The sequence below is a fragment of the Crocuta crocuta genome, unplaced genomic scaffold, assembly GCF_008692635.1.
Source record: "Crocuta crocuta isolate KB4526 unplaced genomic scaffold, BGI_CrCroc_1.0 scaffold190, whole genome shotgun sequence".
Classification (NCBI taxonomy): Eukaryota; Metazoa; Chordata; class Mammalia; order Carnivora; family Hyaenidae; genus Crocuta; species Crocuta crocuta.
In genome coordinates, this window is record NW_027527955.1 from 3053534 (window position 1) to 3070904 (window position 17371).

A 17371-nucleotide genomic window follows, 5' to 3' on the forward strand; every position below is an offset into this window, starting at 1 on the left:
GAATCCAATTGATGAGAATGAGTGAAAATTATCACTCTCATATACTGTTGATTAAAGTAAAAATTGATATCATCTTTCTAAAAGACAAATTGCAATCAGAATCATCAGAATGTACAAACCCTCTGAACCAGAAATTTCTTAAGTACAAGTACATTCATTGTGATGGTATTTAACGTAGCAAAAAATTTTAAATAGCTTAATATCCAGTAATAATTAATGATCAAACAAAGTTGGAGGTAGCATACAACAGAAGGCACTGCAGTTATGAAAAATCACACTATGTAAGAATATAAAATGACTTGGAAAAGTGATTATATCCCATCATTAATAAAGAAAAGCATGTCCCAAAATAATGTTAGTATAATTCAATTTTGCTGATCTGAGCTGGAACTTCATCCTAGATCTTAAGAAAGATTTTTTTTTTAGTAATGATATTATCTTCTTCGTTGTGTTTTTCTGCAACTCCCAAATTTTCTACAACGAACGTATGTTTCTTAGTGAATAGACAAAAGTCATTGTTTTAAATGTTTTGTTTATTTCTGAGAGAGAGACAGCATGAGCAGGGGAGGGTCAGAGAGAGAGGGAGATACAGAATCTGAAACAGTCTCCAGGCTCTGAGCTAGCTGTCAGCACAGAGACTGATGCAGGGCTTGAACCCATGAACTGTGAGATCATGACCTGAGCCAAAGTCGGACGCTTAACCAACTGAGCCACCCAGGCACCCCAACAAAAGTCATTTAAAAATCTGATTTTGTTAAATTATCTATTATAGATTAGCAGGGATATTAGACACCAATCCAGTTCCTCCAGCAGGATTTTGTTCCCTCTCTCCTTATGCTCTCTCTACTCTCTCCCCTTACATTCCAGCCCTCCCCTTCTGAAAGGCACACAGCTGGTTTTAGTCGTTGTCCTGATTACAAACTTTTCCACAAGAATACCATGTCTTGGGTCAGATTTTCGTCTTCAACTACCTGATCCATTTATTCGTTTGTAAATTCATGAACAGTTATTGAACATCTACTCTGTGTCAGGCAATATATATCAATGCCCATGCACAAAGTGAAAAAGGACATGGTCTGACTGTTACAGAGTCAGATATGAATACATCGTATACACTTTGTCTGGAGTTTAATGGACACACAGGGGAGGAAGTTCAAAATCAGGTCCAGAAGGTGAAGACAACCAGGGAGGAATACTCAGAGGCAGTGATACTAATTCTGCAAAAAGTAGAAACTACCAGGGAAAGATACACTAGGCAGAAGGGAACACCTGTGTAAGGCATAGGTGAGAAAAGGCATACTTTCTGGGGACTGATGTGTGCAAGGGCAAGTGTCCTTGGAAAAAAAAAGATTCCTTGGCCAAACAATTTGAGGAACCACTGTATGATTATAAACTGTATCCACCTCTGGTAGACTGATAGTGTGCGTGAACATATCAAAGCACTGCATTGGGAAAACAGAACCCCTCTCTCTTTTTCCCCTGTATTCCTAGAAACATGCTTTGGAAGCATTTCACAGAGAAGAGAGGAGTCTGGAACGCAAAGACCTTGTGCATTAAACTAAGGGATTGGTTCTTTATCCTGAAAACTCTATGGAGGACGTGGAACATTTATAGCTTTCAAACAAAGGAGTCACATGAGCAGCTTTGTGATTCAGAAAACACTGCTATGGCAGCAGTAAGCACTGCAGTAGAGGGAGTAGAGAAAGGGCAAAAATCATTTCTCAGGAAGCTGTTACAGTGACCAAGACGTGAAGGAATATGGCCCTGAAACTAAGACTAAAGAAATGGTGATGATCAACAATGAGGTGGTGGTTTAGAGAGAATCTGACCTAAGGCAGAATATAGGAATTAGTAGCAGATGGGAAGCATGGCTGAATCAGGGTCAATGCAGAGAATATCTAAGACGTTTTAAGCTGTGTCTTGGTTTCTTCCTAGAGTCACTGGAGGATGTAAAGTTAGGTTTGGAGCAAAATGTAACAAATTAAGTCTTGGACATGTCTCACAAGCTCATACAGAAAAGATGAGCTTGGCGGTTGGCAGAAAGATCTATGAACAATATGGATTACAGGATCACCAGAATATTGGTCATAAATGAAACCATGGGCTTTGGTGGGAAACACAAGGAGGAGAAGGCAGACTCAAGGACATATTCCTGGGGAATACCAAAGCTTGGCCAACAATAATACATTTACAAAAGTGGTAAGAAGAAGTCAGAGAGGAAGCATGAAAACCTCAAGAGAGAAACTCCAGAGGAGCCAATGAGAAATTTTTTTTAAAAAAAATTCTTCTAATGTTTATTTATTTTCAAGACAGAGACAGAGCACCAGTGGAGGACAGGCAGAGAGAGAGACAGAGAGACAGAGTGTGAGGAGGAGAGGAGCAGAGCCAGAGAGAGAGACAGAGAGACAGACAGAGAGAGAGACAGAGAGAGAGAGAGAGAGGAGAATCTGAAGCAGGCTCCAGGCTCTGAGCTGTCAGCACAGAGCCCAATGTGGGGCACAGACCTATGAACCACAAGATAGTGACCTGAGCTGATGTTGGACGCTTAACCAACTGAGCCACCCAGATGCCCCAAGGAGAGTTTTTAATTTGAGGTTGGGACCATCAGGATCAAATCTAAGGCAGATCTAGTGAGATATAGACTGGAACAGGCCTGCTGGCTTCTGTGATTGTGAGTAATCCGGCCTGTGTCAGTGCCTTCTCATAGCTGGTGGGATTGGAAGTCAGATCACAGAGTCAGAGTGAATAAGAGACAGAGCAAGGCTGGGCTTGTCCTTCAAAGAGCTGGCCAGCGGGTATTTAGGGCTTAATACAATATTGGTGCTTTGGCTCTAACCTGACAGATAACAGAGTATATGTTTCTATGTTAAGAGTGAAGGAGACATAAGAAGGAGGGTGTCAGTAGAAAAGGGAGGTTAAAGAAAAAAGAGAGGTGGTTGATGGGGGAGTGTCTCAGGGAGTGGAGGGCATGCATTCACAGTGCAGATGCTTGACAGTAGGAGAGCCTCTGCTCCTTTGAATTTGGGAGGATGGAGAGCTTATGGGCAGCAGGGGAGGAATTAAAGAATGTGTGCCTCCAGTGATTTCAACTTACCCAGAGCAAAGTTTTGTAAAAGGTGCTTGGAAGACATGAAGCGGTTTGACAGAAGAAAGCTGAGTTTCAGAGAAGATTCAGTTCATCACCCAGAAGCACAATGAAGATTTCAGCAACGTCAAATTTGTCTTTAAAGCTTCTGAAATTGCAACCAACTCAATATTTTTAAAAGTTGATATTAGTTTTGAAATATAGGAGCACAGTTATCAAGGCAAAGTTCTTCTGATATAAGTGTGTGCCTACTTATATCATATATATGGATTTTTGCACACATTTTTAAATAGGAACTTTTTCTTAGGCACTTAGACTGGAAGAAATGTAAATGTCAGAGCTTAGTAAACTTCCCTTTCACTTTTTCCTCCCCCAAATCTGAGATCATTTAAGGTTTAAGAAAACCACAAATAAAACAGAAACCAAACTTTTCATGTACTGCTCTTGTTAATAGTACTTTCAAATTTCCATGTAGTAAAGTGAAGTGCTATCCATTATTAGAGTAATGTTTCTTCATTTTCACCATTGATTTCCTTTTAAGATCTCTTTCTAAGACAATTTAAAAAATTAAGATATTGACTAGGTGGATGCAGATGGATTTCTACCATCTGACATTGCCGCAGAAATCTAAACAACCAGGTAGATTCGTACACCATGGCCTGAAGACTGAAAAGAACAACAAACACTCCACACCTGGGGTAAAAATGTTAAGCCCATTTCAGAACTATTTTTGGTTCCTTGATTACAGTGAAATATGGTAAGTACGTGTTTTTCAAAGAGAAACAAAATGCACACAGTATGCAGGCAAATCAAGAAAGGTGGTGCTTCTAAAATAAACTATAAACTCTATAAAAGCCACCTCTACCCTGTTAGATAGATACCACAAAGTTTTGTTCTAAGGATGGAATGGTATTGTCAGCTGAACTGGAGAGGTTCAGACCCAGGAATCCAAGTGTAAGAAGGGAGGCCTACAGAGCAGTTGTTCTGAGAAGATCAGGGGCTTGAGAAGAGCTTCATGTCTCCACAATTTAGATCTGCTCATCCTCCCTACAAACTGAGATTTTGACATACTCCGCCCCAAAGACACCGTTGCAACCCTATATATTTTTAAGTAAATATGTCCTCTTGTGGGTTATTTTGATAGTTATCTTTATCTTAATGTATTGTGTATAAAGCCCTTACTTTATTCAGAATCCACAAGGGAGTTAACAATTTATAGAAAACGTTTAGGATGAAAGAAGTACTCATCCTTGGTTTATTGGATTTGTAAATCTACATTTTGATATATATGTATTCAGATTGTTGAAAAATAGGCTTATCTGTAATTACAAATGCCTAGGAGCTAGGTACCATATTTTCTTTTTTTTTTTTAAATATTTTTATTTATTTCTAGGAGAGAGAGAGAGAGACAGCGTGAGCAGGGGAGGGTCAGAGAGAGAGGGAGTCACAGACTGAAAGAGGCTCCAGGCTCTGAGCTGGCAGTCAGCACAGAGCCCGACGCGGGGCTCGAACCCACTAATCGCGAGATCATGACCTAAGCGAAAGTCGGACGCTTAACCGACTAAGCCACCCAGGCGCCCCCCATATTTTCTTATTTAATTTTGATAAATGTCATTTGACTTGAACTGAGACTTGTGGAAGACCATCTTCTTCCAGTATCAGTGAGAAGACTCTTTAAAACCAGATTTGAAGAAGTCAGGAGCCATGAAAAGTCCAGACAGCCAGAAACGCAACCTCAATTATGCCTTCTAAGGAATGTGGCCAGGAGGCTCAATCATTGTTGTGGTTTACTGTGAATCATCATGGGCATGGATACCAGAGCAATACTGAATACTGGATGTTGCTACCATAGAGCCCTGCAACTTACCCAGAGCACCATCGCTGCAAGACAGCAAGACTTCCAAGTCGTTCTCGTATATTTACATTATAGGCTCTGGATTCTATACCCTGGTGAGGACATTGGATGGACCAGGTATGTTCATCTGTTTACCTTCTAGTAACCAAGGAGCTGCTAAAGCCAATATCTGCCTCCCTTCAACTTCTATGCGATTCTTGCCAAGTAGAAATGCTAGGTGGTTGCTGGGCAGCTAATCCCAACAAATATCCACTACCGAGTAATACTGTGCACTTGTTAAGTGTTTCTAAAAACTGTTTCTGGAGATGACATAGAAATGTATTTTTTTTTTTTTACATTTTAAAAAAAGGTAGGGATTTTGTTGCAGAAAATCAGCAAGAAGTAATGCTAGTTCTCTTTGCTTTTTAATGCCTCAAATTTATTTTTAAATAATGCTGCAAAGACATGTTGATTGTATGGAAACATTTTGGAAGAGAAAAAAAGGCCAATTTTCACATTCTGAGCAATTTTCATAATTTGCACATTAAGGAGAAAATAAAGGCATAGCATAGTAACTACATTAGAATAAAAGCTTTAATGAGCTAACGTATCATTAGTTAGCCCTTGCGGAGCTTGAAGAGAGAGGATGGAGCAGCTGTGATACTCTCTGTTCTACCCCTACCTTTAGGAAGCCTTAAGGCCTAAGGCCGACTTCTACAGAGAAGACTCTCAGAAGATGTGCTCACCCCGACCTGCCCCAGGAGAGGGTAGACAAGGAGGAACCATATTCTCATTTTCAAAGGAAGACAAGTCATGTCTCCTCTATGGTCTCTGGGTTTGTCAGTTCATTCACTTGTTCACTTATCAATGACACACTTTTTTTTTTTTTTAAGTTTATGTATTTATTTTGAGAGCGAGAGAGCACAAGGGAGGTGCAGAGAGAGAGACGGAGAAAGAGAATCCCAGGAAGGCTTCGCATTGCCAGTGTAGAGACTGACATGGGGCTCAATCTCACAAATCTTGTGATCATGGCCTGAGCCACAATTAAGAGTTAGACGCTTCACCGACTGAGCCACCCAGCCGCCCGTCTATGACACACTTTAAATGTGTTCTCCATGTTGTGCTTCATGCCATGCATTGGTGAACAAGGTAGACAGAATCCACCCTTCTTTTCCTTCTGGCTGGCTTCTTTTCAGAGAGGTCTGGTTCCTTCTATAGATATAGATGTGTATTTCTTTCTAAGTGTATATGGCATACGCTCATGCAGTGAGTACACATGAAGCAGAAGTCTACACATTGATAGCTTTGGATCAGGAGAATTCTTGGCTCAATCTTAAAGAACAGTGCCACCTGCACATAATCGTAAACAGGTCTTTTTTTTACTTGATCATGTGATAAATTTATATATCAGATCAGGAAGACAGAAACCACTTTTGAAATTCAAGTTGCTTATATGAGCCATCCTTTTATACCTGACAGTTTGCACTGGTTAAGAGAATAAGTAGTCCAATCAAGTCAGAGCACTCAGTCCCAACTCTCATAATAAATTGTCCCTACTACAGTCTCTGTATGCTGATGGCACTCAATTATAGGAACAATTAAAGCATGTGATGAAGGTGGTGTGAGGCATCAATAGTTTCCTTCTTCTTTAGAATCTTTCTTATTAAAGAATTATCATATTTGAGTGATTCTTCATAAATGTCCCTAAAGGCTTTGTTCTGTGCTAGACACTAATCAAAACGTATTAGTCATTGAACTGCAGAACTCATATTCAAAAGTAATCTGTACTAATACAGACTTGCTACAAAAATGTCCAAGACAGGCAAACCAGAAAGAACTGATCTACCTATATAACCGATCAATAACGTGAGAAATAACTGATCTTTCATGTAAAACTAAGGTAACTAACCAATAATTGTGATGATAATGACAACTGCTAACATTTACGGAGTGCTTCCTACATCCCCACATTATTCTAAGCTCCTGTGCCATATAGTTCCATCCTTGCCTCCACCCAATGAGCTATAAAGTGAAAGTCCTCAGTGCCCTGTCTTCTATTTATTGGGACTGGAAGGCTGGACCACATTGACTCTCCATTTAATTACAGAACTAGTGGAGAAGGTGGTATATTAGTCAATGTTGATGGGATTAGGGGCTGCTGTGTCATTTTCCAGAGGTGTGGAAGGCAGGCAAGCCAGAAAATGTGACCCATGAAATGCCATGAATGAAAAGAAAGAGAAGTACTGTGACTTGAGAAAAACCAGGCAAGATAGTTTTCCCAACTCATCTGTGCTCAGCTGTGCCTTGAGATAAAGGTAAGAGGGAAGGGTCCATGGAGAAAATGGAAGGGATCGATCCTTTGCACTGAAACAGAAAAGAGACCAAGACAAGTGAAGTGAGAAATGTGGCTGGTGTGATTGCCAGACGGGCTTGAGTGGTGAACATGAGGAGTTCGGGTTTTCATGGTCCAGGTCAGGGGATCAGAGCCTAGTAGATGTAAGTGATCAAATGGAAAAAGAATAGACACAGGGACGTAAAGAGACAGAACCAGCTGACTAGTGTGACAGATTGGATGTGGGCATGGAAAAACAACAAATGAAGATGGCTCCAGGGCAAAGCTGGAAAGAGGGACTTTGATGTCTGCAGAAATTTGTCTGCAGAGCTTCCTTTCTCTCTCCATTATTCTCATCCATCTAGGCCTGTACCAACAGCAAGCCCCTGAATTTTCAACATGTCCTAGCACCTTCTTCCATGTGGTCTGACGCTCTTTTGCTGGCATTGCTTAGCTATCAGCCCTCCATCAGCAGCTGCCATTCCCTGACCCATGCTATTTACATCAAATCCTGTCATTCAAGGATCATTTAGCCAGATTCTCCCCTCCACAGAAGAGATGCAGACCTCAAAGCCAAGAGTGACTTAGATGGCTGCAGAGTTCACTGAAAGAAAAATGTGCAGCCTGGGGCGGGGCGAGGGGAGCGGGGTAAACACATTTCAGCAGTATCTGGAGATACAAATAGTCCATCTGGGAAGGACCAGAGAACCGAGAGGCCAAGAGGCTTGTGGGATGCTGAATAACTGTCTCCAAAGACAACCATGTCTGGATTCCTGAATTTTATAATTATTCTATGGCAAAAAGAACCTGGCACGTGTGATTAGGTTAAGGATCTGGATATGGAGAGCTTGTCAGGATCTTCTCCAAATGTAACCACAAGTGTCCTTGTATGAGAGAGAAAGAGGGAGATTTCAGTACAGAAGAGAAGGCAATGCAACAGAGCAGAGATTGGGGTGATGTGGTCACAAGCCAGGGGGCGTGGGCAGCCATCAGAAGCTGGAAGAAGCAAGGACCCGATTCTTCTCTGAAGCCTCTGGAAGGAACCAGCCCAGCTGGCACCTTGGTTTTAGATTCCAACATCATTTTGGACCTCTGTCTTCCACCACTGTAAGAAAATCAATGTCTGTTCTTTTAGTAATTTGTTAATAAAGCCATAGAAACTAATATTTAAAGAAACTAACTCTATAAAAGAAACTCCTGTCTCAACTGGTAAGAGAGACAGTGAAGCCGAATTATTAAAGGAAAAAAAATTCCACTAGCTGTGCCAGCTTTCCAATACTGATCCAAAGAAGACAGCTTCCATTTTTTTCCTTGAGAACCAGAAGTAATACATGTATGCGCCTATTTACGACAGGGCCCCAGACATTTTTAATCCCACCTGCTTTCCTTTGGTCCATACCTATTGTCCAACCCCAAGTACTCAACTAGCTAACTAATTTGCGTTTCTGCAAGCACTGCCTGCTGTCGTGCAACGCCTTACCTCTGCTCATGTGGGAATGCCCACTAGAACTGTCCTGTCCTCTGTTCTCCTTTTTTCCTTCTTCCTTCCTTCTCTCTCTCTCTCCCTTCCTTCCTTCCTTCCTTCCTTTCCTTCCTTCCTTCCTTCCTTCCTTCCTTCCTTCCTTCCTTCCTTCCTTCCTTCCTTCCTTCCTTCCTTTCTTTCTTTCTTTCTTTCTTTCTTTCTTTCTTTCTTTCCTTCCTTCTTCCTTCCTCCCTTCCTTCCTCCCTTCCCTTCCCTTCCTTTCCTTCCTTCCTTCCTTCCTTCCTTCCTTCCTCTCTTTTCTCTCTCTTTCTTTCTTTCTTCCTTCTTTCCTTCCTTCTTCCTTCCTCCCTTCCTTCCTCCCTTCCTTCCTCCCTTCCTTCCTCCCTTCCTTCCTCCCTTCCTTCCTCCCTTCCTTCCTCCCTTCCTTCCTCCCTTCCTTCCTTCCTTCTCTCTCTCTCTTCCTTTCCTTTCCTTTCCTTTCCTTTCCTTTCTTTCCTCCCTCCCTCCCTTCCTTCCTCCCTTTTCTCTCTCTTTCTTTCTTTCTTTCTTTCTTTCTTTCTTTCTTTCTTTCTTTCTTTCTTCCTTCCTTCCTTCCTTCCTTCCTTCTCTCTCTCTCTTCCTTTCCTTTCCTTTCCTTTCTTTCCTCCCTCCCTCCCTCCCTTCCTTCCTTTTCTCTCTCTCTCTCTTTCTTTCTCTCTTTCTTTCTTTCTTCTTTCTTTCTTTCTTTCTTTCTTTCTTTCTTTCTTTCTTCCTTCCTTCCTTCCTTCCTTTCTTTCTTTCTTCCTTTCTTTCTTCCTTTCCTCTCTTTCTCTCTTTTTTAGAGCAAGAGAGAGCTTGCCTGTGTGTGCCTGAGCTGGGGAGGAGCAGAGGGAGAGGGAGAGAGAGAACCCTAAGTAAGCTCCACACCCAGTATGGAGCCCAATACAGGGCTTGACCTCATGATGGTGAGATCATGACCTGAGCCAAAATTAAGAGGCAGATGATTTACTGACTGAGCCAGCCAGGCGCCTCTTGTTCTCCATTTTTAAGATGCTTTTCCATCTTATGACATAGCAGAAAACTTCCTTTTCAATCCATCCAATGTATCTACAGAATGAGTTGCTCTCTCCTTTGCAGTCCCATAGCTTGAGAACATTGAGCACCAGTCACATTTATTCATTATTGACTTATCAGAAGATGAGATCCTGGAACATGGAGATTTCGTATCCTCCTTCTCAGTAACACACTTGCCACATGTTGGGTATTGAAGGAGTGGTTGTAACTGACACATAATTGAATGAAAATTTGAGCCTTTCTGCCCTCCCCCCATGCCCATATTCCACCTTTGCTTTTATCTCTTACCCTCCCCCACTTTAAAAATCAAGTTCATATGCCCCAGGGATATCTTTAAGTTAAATAGAAAACTATTTCCTTAAGTTTAGTTATAAAGTTCACATTATAAGAAAAAATGAGTAATTGTAGTGATAGAATGTGAGGATAAACCAAAATAATTGATAATTTTGTCCTTGAAACCCTCCTATAAAACTGAATTTTGTTTCAGATGAAAGTTGATCATTTTGGTCACAACAGTCCCAACCCACTGGCTCTTTCTATTCTTAGTAGTTCTATTTGGTCTGACATATAGCTCTGGGCATAAATAAGTAGGTATATAAACATGTACCATACCTGTTGTCCATGTGTCCTGTAGCTCGTCCATGTAGTCACATGTATGGGTAGGTGCATTTGTGAATACAGATTAAATGGTGAAGAAAGCATGAGTTTAGTTTACTGTTCTGTCAATTATTCCTAGCATGACCTTAGGTAAATTCTTTAGAATGAGGTTCAGTATCTACAACTGTGAAATGGGGATAGATAAAGAGCTACATTTAAGTCTATTATAAGAACTATCAAAGTATGTAATAGAGCCTAGCATATAGTGAATTTTCAGTAAATGGTATCTATTATTATTTCCCCCTAAATGTCCCCTATATTCAGAATTATGTTTCTATAACAACGCTACTTTACATATGTCCTCAAAGCAAACATGTTACTGTGAAAAGATCATTAAGAAATTGAGTAGATATGCCAGTGTCTTCAATCCCTCCTACTGCCCCTGACTCAACTGGACACATACCCAATGAGATTCAGCCCTGCATTTCAACTTTTCTCCAAGCCTTTTCAGATCTAATCTTCCCCAGTGTCATTCTGATTACAAATAGCTTATTTGCATCACACTGTAAGTGATTCAAAAGTGCCTAATATCTTAGACCTTATCCTCTAGGAATTCAAATCTGGAAAGGTCACAGCGATGGGACAGACTATTTTACTGGGGTCAGAAAAGTAGGGCTCATCAAAACAAGAGGATCGATGCAGGTGAACATAAAAGACAGAAAGCTGAGCCAGAGCCAAGGCTCACTAACAAGCACTACCTGCTGCCTTTCCCCCCAACTTCCTGCCTGCTAACAAGCCTGGGCCAGTCCAGGTCCTAGATCTTTCTGATGTAGAATCTGGACAATGGGTTGAGAGTGACCAAACAGAAGACTGAGAACCCTGTAAGAATAGTTGAGAGGTTTCACTGCATACATAATATAGGGCTCCTGCCCAGGGAACAGAGTGAAGAAAACCTCAGGCTGAGCATTGAGGGAAGTCTGGGGTTTGTGATGAGAAACACTACAGAGGCTTGGAAAATTAAAAAAGGAGCAGCCAATGTAGAATTGGATCCCCTTGAAAGTTCTTTAATAGAGGCAGGTAAAAAAAAAATGGATTTCCTTTTTATTTCTATGTTAACACTAATTGAGCTTCTCCAGCTTGACCTCCTTAAGAAAACAGAAGCCCCTATTTTTCTGTGTGTGTGTGTGTGTGTGTGTGTGTGTGTGTGTGTTTAGGGTTATATAAGAAAACAGAAAATGTATTAATTAGCACTTGATGCAAGCAAAGCAGTTTAAGAACCCTGTGGGGCTCCAACACTCTTCCTCCACCACTGATGCCAGCAACCAGCCAGTGTGGACCCTGGGGAGTTCATCTCTTTCACGGTCAACACTCTGACATTTTCCTCTTAAACAGCATGAAACCGAGGTTGCTGTTTTAATTCTGCAGTTCCAAATTCTTAGTACCAGCCTCAAGTCTCTGACTACAGCCTTTAAATTGCATTCAAGAGTGACTCAGCTGCTTATCAAAAAACTGACCTTTGGCTTTCTTGCCTCTTTGGCTCCCATTCTTGTGTTTTCAATTGCTCTGCTCCAGATTGGTCGAGATGCAGCCCCAGGATTCTTTCTCAGACAGAGGAAGTTTGGATAGTGTGGATGTTTTAATTAATCAAGAAAGGCCTCATGGAGGGGAAAGAATTTGAATGAGGGCTTGGGAATGTTGAAGAGATTAAGGCACAACTTTAAAACTGTTGTGTTGATGTGAGTTTGAATTTACAGGGGTGCGAGAAGTTAAAATGGGTTGATAATAGGATTTTCTGCAAACTTGCCTCAGTGCAAAAGATGAAAGCTACTGAGGAGGAAACACTGAGAAAAATTCACATTCTGGTCTCTTTGGAAGTGGTTTTTTCCCCTTGATTGATATGTAATCTGTCCCTCTTTGGGAACTTTGCTCCTTGGCCCAGAGAGTAGGTGAAACTCATTTTCCTCCACCCTCAAAACCAGCAAGTGATTAATTAAAATTAAGAGCTGGACTGTCTTTGGGTCTGGTTGAAAGAGATAGCAGGCTGGAGAAAATGCAGCAGCTGTCTCCATTTTTCTACAGAACCCTTGCTGGAACAGTTTTTCCCCCTTCCTTTGTATTTAAAATTTTTGCCAAAAGGCTGCTGCTCTGTCTGCCCATCTTTTAGCCAGGCATTTTGCGTGGGAGTGATTGAAGTGGGCAATTAGATTCTCCTCTGAGCTCCCCTTCATTTTCCTTTGGTAGATATTTATTTCTTCCTGGTACAAAAAAAAAGGATTTTTGAACAAGGAGAAAAAAACTCATTTCATTTTATCCTATTTGGATTCAGGAGATATCATGGAGATAAGTGTCTCCTGATAGAGTGATGATTTTTGAGAAGAAAACAGAGGAATATTTTGATTAGGGTGCATGAGAGAAAAACATGAATATTTTCTTAGTCTCCTGCCCAGTATACAGGGCTTCTAGTTCTGTCCCACATACGTTATCAGTGAAACAGATAAATGTTCAAAACTACGTATTTCCAAATATCCTAATTATAGGCTTTCTACATTGAATTCTCAGCGAATGTAAATACCACATCAACTTATTCATCATTCATCCCTAATTCTGTCAATAATTATGCCAAAATGTAAATTACATCTCTATCCCAATCACAGGTGCAGAAGTACCTACTCCATGTCCTTCCCTCCAGCTGCAAATCTGATCACTCTTACTCTGTCCACCAAGAGCTCAAGACTCTGAATTGCTAGCGCATTTAAAGAGAATGGTATACTCTCGAGTGGATGGATACTGCCAAATGCTGCCTAGGTTTACTAAGGGAAGAATTGGAACTTGATCATAGCAACACCCAAAGCACCCCGACATCTCAAAACACACTCCACAGACTTCAGAAGCTTCTCTGTTGAGACAAAAACATATTTCATGAGTTGGCTCTGACTTTGTTGTCTTTCATTTCCCAAATGATCTTGGCACATGAGCAAATAAGACCTAAGTTAAAATCCAGTAAACAGGTATTTCCATCTTAAAGTACCAGGGTCAGTATGAGGAAATCATACAAGAGATGCATTGCTGTTTATTCCCTTCAGTCAGCTGGTCATGCCATCCTTCAGTTTTTGTTGTTGTTGGTGTTAAATGTTTATTTATTTTAGAGAGAGCAAGAGAGACAGAGCACGAGCAGGGGAAAGGCAGAGAGAGAGGGAGACACAGAATCTGAGGCAGGCTCCAGGCTCTGAACTGTCAGCACTGAGCCCGACATGGGGCTCGAACTCACAGACCATAAGATCATGACCTGAGCTGAAGTCGGACACTTAACTGACTGAACCACCCAGGCGCCCCATCCTCCAGTCTTGAATCATGTGAAGAAGTGGGTGATCCTGCTAAGGCTTCCTATTATCCTTTCAGAACTAGAGGCTCCCAGTAGGCTCACATGGTAAATATCTCTATCCTGTGCCCAGTAGCCTCCCCATGGTCCATTAGAGACACGTGACTGAAGGTCATCACTGTAACCCATATAGAGAGGGTAGTGCTCAGTCACATAGAAACATCCTTAAGGTTCTCTCAGGCTGAAAGTACTGCTCATGAAGTGCTAAAAATACATATTAATAAGAAACTTTCTTTCTTTCTGGGAAGTCATCATTTTACAAATGAAATTATACGCAGACTATTGATGGAGTGAAATTCTAATCTCAGCCTGATCCTTCTGTTACCATTCCACCCTGAGCCACCCCATCTTCTAACATCAGCCACCATGTGTTTAAGGAACATAAACCAATTTAAATATAAGTAAAACCAATCAATTGCTAGAGTAAATCTGTTGTCACAATTCTTCTGAAACAAATAGCACCTAACATAAGGCTTTGCCTGGAAGACTTTTGATAAACATGGATTAAATCAGCAAACATTTTAAAATAAATGACTGTTAATGATTTTTGTATCCATCCAGGGTTTGGGTTATCTGTCATATTAGATTATTTTCACCATTTCTCCCTTCTATTGGTCAGGTAATTGAAAATGTTCTATAATCTGAGTTGCCCTAAGAGCACACAAAATGGTAATCAGAATGTCAGGAAGGAAAATGGGTTATCTGCTTTGCAAAATCTGTGTAAGATAACAGGGTTCTCTGGGTTTTTGTTATTGTTGTTGTTGTTGTTAATTTTAAAAAATTTTTATTTATCTTTGAGAGAGAGAGAGAGCACAAGCAGGGGAGAAGCAGAGAGAACAGGAGACACTGAATCTGAAGCAGGTTCCAGGCTCTGAGCTGTCTGCACACACTCCGACATGGGGTGCTAACCCATGAGCTGTGAGATGATGACCTGAGCCAAAGTCTTAACTTACTGTAGGACTCTCTGTTTTTATGTTAACATGCAAGGTTAGATAACATTAGAGGGCAATCACCTGTAATATTCATGATTTCCTCTAACTTTTAGTGGTTCTAATTTTAAAAAAGGTAGAAAGGAATAACATTTATTTAATACATACAATGTACTTTTGCTTTCACATACATCAGCTCAGTTAATACTCAACCCAATTTTGGGAAGTATGTAATATCATTTCCACTTTAAAAATAAATGAATTGAGACTCAGAGAAGCTGTTGAGCATCAGTTCGCTCATTCAAACCTCAAAACAACTCTGTAAGCTAAGTACTATAACCACCCTCATTTTACAGAATCAGAAAACTGATTTTACAGTGTTAGTGGCTTATCCCAAACCATGTGGAATATAAATGATATGATATGAATAGAAATTAAGGGTTGGAAAAATTGATCAAAGAAAAATATAAGAAACAAAGATCCTTGGGCCATGAAAATAATATAAAAGCTCTAGGACCATGTCTGGTTTTGCTCACTGTTTTATCCCACGGCCTGACTCTTAGAAGTAGATGCTCAATAAAAGTATGTTGAATGAAGGAGTGAATACACACATAGTTGTGGTTGCAGCCTATAACACAGAGGATTGTAGCCAATTGTCCTTCATCTTTGCTAAGAACAGCATGGGAGATTTAGATAAGATGAAAAACTTTCTGACACTGAAATGTATTTCTCGAGGATATTAAAATTTATATTCTGAAAGTATGTAAAAATAAGATTTCTCCTGATCAAAATTCAATGAATTTGATATGCTCCTACCTACAGAATAAGGGATTGATTAAGTTCATCCCTCATCCCTTTGAGATAATCATTCATTCTTCAATGTGAAAGACCGTCTCCAAGCATATAAAGGAATGGCAAGCATTCCTGAACAAAAGCAGTTTCCAAAAAGAAATTCTTGCCAAACATATTTCATTCAGAGAGTGAGTCACAAAGAGGGCGCATGTGTTCCCTAATTGCAGGTCTGTTGATTAAGAAGGTTACAGCAAATCATTTTGGGGTTATTCAAAGCTATAAATTTCACAATTCCTTTAGTTGCATTTATAAAGCTGTCTGCGCTAAAAACATCCATGGTCTCCATCTAATTTTAATGAGAGATTTCCACACGCTTTGTGATCCTCAAACAATAACATGGTCATTTACTAACACAGGTGACTCTTGAACAACACGGTTTGAAGGGGACTACTTACATATGGCTATTTATTTATTTATTTATTTATTTTTGATAAATTCTGGAACAGCGCTATAAATGTATTTTTTTCCTTTTGATTTTCTTAATTACATTTTCTTTCCTCTAGGTTTCTTTATTGTAAGAATACAGTATTTAACACACGCAACATACAAAATATGTGTTGACTGACCGTTTATGTTATTGGTAAGGCAATCAACAGTAGGTTCTTAGTAGTTAAGTTTTGGGGAACTCAAAAGTCATATGTGGATTTTCAACCAGGCATCTTAACCCCTGCATTGTTCAAGGGCCAACCATGCTGATTTGGAAAAGGTAATGCTTTCAAGGAAATGTGAATATAAAGTGCTGTTATCAAAGCCAGAATCTTCCAAGACTGAATGTGGTTCAGGCATCTTTCACCCCCTTTGTCTGGTGCAACCTGGAACAGAGATCACATCTGCCCTGATAGCGATACATTCTTAGGCCTGGCATGGCATCTCCAGGGGGTAGAGCTACCGAAAAATTTGCTGAATGCATGCATGCATGCCCTTCTGTTGGAAGCTTCTCAATCAGCCAAGCCTGAATCAGAAAAAAGCAGCTGAGGTGTTTCATTGACTTTTAACATATTGAATACGGATCTCACAGGTAATGGAAAAGCCAAGAAGCCTATTTGGGGACAGCCAAGAGACTAGAAAAGGCAAGAGGTGTTCAGGAAGAAGATAGTGTTTGCAGAACCAAGGAGCTGGGCTGCTTGGAGAAAGCTGGGATGACTGGGACCTGGAGTCATTCAGGAGACTCAGCATCTACTGGGCAAATGCCCATCCAAGCAAAGAAATGGGAAGAGAGATGGTGATTTATTCCCTCATCTTGCCCTTCGGTCCTCCACCGTGCCTCTGCACTGGCCTCCTTGGGAGACAGGAGACAAGGCAGCCTTGGAAATATTGCTCCCTGAGTCACAATGCAGGGCAGAGAAGGGAAGAAAAGGTACCAGAGAGAAACAGGTGAACAAATCCTATACCTTCTCTTATGCCTTCTGACAGAGTTAGTGTCTTCCTCCTATGCACCCTTACAGTGCATTAGGCAGAGAATTCTTATAACACTCATGCTCGTGTAGTTACGCATTGTTTACATATCTGCCTCAGCTTCTATCTTTTGGTTCCTCTAGCACTAGTTCCGATATATTGCGATTTTTGAATAAAAGATTTTTTTTCCTTTCATAGTTTATTGTCAAGTTGGTTTCCTTTTTTTCTTTGACTAAAAGATTTTTTTAAATGTTTTATTTATTTCTAGGAGAGAGAGAGAGAGAGAGACAGCGTGAGCAGGGGAGGGTCAGAGAGAGAGGGAGTCACAGACTGAAACAGGCTCCAGGCTCTGAGCTGGCAGTCAGAACAGAGCCCGACGTACGGCTCGAACCCAAGAACCGCGAGATCATGACCTAAGCGAAAGTCGAACAC